This window comes from Falco cherrug, chromosome 12, assembly GCF_023634085.1.
Source record: "Falco cherrug isolate bFalChe1 chromosome 12, bFalChe1.pri, whole genome shotgun sequence".
NCBI classification, from domain to species: Eukaryota; Metazoa; Chordata; class Aves; order Falconiformes; family Falconidae; genus Falco; species Falco cherrug.
In genome coordinates, this window is record NC_073708.1 from 17,544,658 (window position 1) to 17,548,913 (window position 4,256).

A 4,256-nucleotide genomic window follows, 5' to 3' on the forward strand; every position below is an offset into this window, starting at 1 on the left:
GGTATTTATTACTTTTCCTGTGGGCATCACCTTTGAAGTACCAAAGGATGGGATGAGGAAAGCTTAGATTTGTAGAGTAGAATCAGAAGCTCTTTTGTTTTAGATGTTGGACTTCAATTTATACACATTTTTATTTATACAGAAAGGCTTTTTCATTGGCTAGCTGTACTTAAAACCAGCCAAATGTCTTTAAAGACAGCTGAATGGAGCTGCAGGACATAGTAGTGTTATACAGTTATAGTTATTTTACAAATACAATATTGTAAGCCTAAAAATTAGGACAATTTTAAAAATTAACTTAAAAACAAATTACACAGATGTGTTATTCATTTTTGTACTTAACAAACTTGATGTAAAATTTCAATCCTCTCACATGATTTGACAAACTTCATTACTTTTGGATCTAGATCCTGCATGTGGATCTTACCAAGCCTCTCTTTGCTTTAACTTGGGAGGAAGTATCTAGGAGGCACCCAACTCTGATGGTTATGGGCATTCCTTACAATAAAGTTTTTCCCTATAATCCTAAAAGCTGAATGGGTGAGGACTTCATTTAGTGGAAGGATAACTTATTGAAGAAAAAGCTCCGGATCCTCTTTTAATGCTGCTTAAGAGAAGCAGGAGGCATTCCAGCATCTGAAAAATACTGGAAGATTAGACTGGCATTCAAAGAAAAGCTTCATTGTTTTGTTCTTGGGTTTTTATTGTCAAAGTCTGTTGGCAGAAGACTGAAAGAAAATGTGCAGGTGTAGTTAATATTTCAGCAAGCTGAAAACCGATTTAATTTATTCTTAACTGTAAGCAATGCAGGAAAAGCAAAAGCAAGAGAATCGACAAGCTCGTTTCAAGATTTCAATCCTTTGCATTGCATGAAAACAAGCCAAATATTACATCAGTGTGATGCCAGTCATTCTACAGTTATACTGTGAAGCAAAATAACTGTATATAAAAAGCCCAGTGCATTTGGGCTGCAGTACACGTAGGAACACACACACGGTAGTTACTCAGTATGTGTAAATTGCAAGGATTAATGCCTGTATTTCTACTGTACTTGCTACCTTGCATGTTCAACCCTAAACAAGCAAACCCACAAAAACCTACGGCACATTTTTTCGACATTTCTCAAATCAAAATGATTCAATTTCTAGCTCCAGAAAGGGGTAGTTGGAACATGAGACTAGTTGCATGTATTTCTTCAGCACAACTATGAATCAACACACCATTAAGCAGTGTCCTGCAAAAGATTAAAAATGCAGCAAGGTGTTTCCAACAGAAATAGAGTAGTGTTACTATTGCTCTGCAAGTCAAATTCTTGCAATTCTTGCACAAAGTAAATCCTCACCTGAAACGTTCCATGCAGTTTTGGCTACTCAGATCAGAAGTACCACACTTCTTTCTGCTGATTCCACCTAAGACACTAAAAAGAGTTCTACAGCGCATGCACTGGAGGAACAGGACTGGAGAAGGATCTTGCCTGTCATCTAGGACAGCCTTTTTTATTCCCAACAGGTGTTTTTAAACATCCTGAAATACTTAGCATCACCTGATACCACTTTTACCAACCACAAAATTCCTTTATCAAACCTCTCAATACTGGTTCCAGGATGGAACCTATACCCACCAGCTGCCCAAATTCCATCCAATTGCTTTTCCTTAATTAAATGACCCTCCAAGAGCTACCATTAGTAACCAGTCATTATCTGGAGCATGAACCATAAACAACTACATTTCAAGTCCAGTTTTCCACTCATCTTTTGTTTAGTCTCGAGAGTCTACCTGGAGTACTCTGTTCAGCTCTGGGGCCCCCCAGCATAAGGACTGGGACTTGCTGGAGCAGGTCCAGAGCAGGGCCACAAATCACCAGAGAACTGGAACACCTCTCCTATGAAGACAGGCTGGGAGAGTTGGGGTTGTTCATCCTGGAGAAGAAAGGCTCTGGGGAGACCTTACAGCAGCCTTCCAGTAGCTAAAGGGGGCCTACAAGAGAACTGGAGAGGGACTTTTTACAAGGGCAGGTAGCAGTAGGACAAGGGGGAATGGCTTTAAGCTGAAAAAGGATATATTTAGATGAGGTATTAGGAAGAAATTCTTTACTACGAGCGTGGTGAGACACAGGAACAGGTTGCCCAGAGCAGATGTGGATGCCCCATCCCTGGAGGCATTCAGGGCCAGGCTGGAGGGGTTTTGAGCAACCTTGCCAAGTAGGTGTCCCTGCCCATGGCAGGGGGGTTGGCTAGATGATCTTTAAGGTCCCTTCCAACCCAAACCATTCTATGATCTAGGAAAAGGCCTGTGTTACTGCAACCAACACTTAAAAACAGTCAGGAAGTTGGCAGCACATCGCTGGTCTTCAGTGAACGCAAAGGAAACTGGAAACGTCACTTAGCAGGGATGTGTAAATAATATACCTGTGTATTCCAGCAGGCACCTTCACCCAGAACTGCCTAAAACTGTAGTCTTTATTTCTGAGATTCTGAAACAAACAAAATCTCCACTCAGTTTGGATTAACCGGGAGTGGGGGGCAGCTTACCAAGAATCTGTGTCATCTGGGATGGGTAGCTACCACTCCCTCTGAAATTTCCATACTTTGTCACCGATGTAGGAAATTAATTTAATTTGATGAAACATTAGCTACAAAAGGGACCCAGGGACTCCATTAAAAGTTCCTTCTAAGCCTATAGAAAAGGGTAACTTCGTCCATTATAACCAGTTGTTTCCACCCCCAATTTGTCATCTAAGCTTAAACTATCGCTTAACACACTTTATAGGTGAGAACTGTCAGTATATAATAGTCGTCAATAATGTATTTTAGATTATCAGTGAAGTCAAGAATGCTCAGGGTTCAAAGATCCTGAAGTCACAGTGGATAAAGTGACAACAATGGAAATAAAGTACTGATCTTAGGGAAAGGGTTTATTTTAGCTTTAGGAGCAACTTAATTCTCTCCAACTAGTAAAGGAACCATAGACAAAGACAAAAAAACCCACCACTTGCAGAAATTTGGACAGCATTCTCAGTTCTCTTAACTACTGCAAAGAAGTTCTCATCCTAAAGCTCTCGCCAGTTTCTAGAACACTGATAGTTCCTGTTAAGTTGTTAGGGAAGAGATCAGCATCTTCCTCCTGCAGGGCAAAAGATCTACAAATAGAACACATAGATAGTTGAGTGACCAGCTTGTAAAGCAGATGGGGAGATTACACCTTAAAAGTAATGCAAATCTGAATCTTAATCCCAACCCTAAGATAGAGAACAGGAGAATGAGGGTTTACAGATCTAGGGAGGAGAACTTTGTTATTTTAAGATTACATATCAAAAAGAGATACTGTTCAACCAGCTGCAGCCTTAACACATCTTTCAACCAACCCATGCTAACTTTCAGTTCCAAGCTAACACTTACAGGTACAACAATCAAGTCTACATCATGCCAATTTTTTAAAATGAAAACATCTAAGCCATGTAAGACAAAAAGTCAAAGCACTACTCAGTTGCCTCTCTTTCCTCACAATACACTCCAAGCTATGCTAAAAGGCAACAGCTAAATGATTACAATACACAGTGTTCTTTGGAGTTGACTGCTACTAGACTTTCTAGTGGCCTAGTATCTAAATCAAGTATTCCTCCATAATACTTTCACTTTCCCCAGTTCTGCAGTAGATCACTGGAAGAGCAAATCGGGTCGCATTTGAGGTCAGAAGCACTTTACATTCTAACCTCTGTCCACTCTCTGTCCACCACCTGTATTGTAGCGATGGCTACAACTTTACACAAAGGTTCTCCAACAGAAAGGTACACAAATTACATATAATGAAACTTTGAAAAAAATTCCCCATAATGACCACAATAAATGGTACAGTTACTTCTGTTAAGTTACCACATTTAGGGAAAAATTATGCAAACTACTTAGCTGTACTTAGAAATAGTTAAACTGGGTATTTCCAGTTCTCAGTAGTCAAAAGCTACACTAGAAGTAATTGTGGAAAAACCAAGTGTAAGAGACAACAATGCACAGCATATAAATATACTGAAAGCATGCTTTCCCTAGGCAGACTATGAATCCTAAAGCGTTTACCTGTCCCGATAGGTGGAGCCTGAATACATCAAAAAATCAGCAATAAATAACATTAATCACTAAGATGCAACTACAAATTTTAAATAAATTAAATCACAGTATCAATCAAGATTTGATTTGAAACCAATCTGGTAGTCAGCATAGGGACATACTTGAAATACGTAACTATAGACACTTTAAAAACAG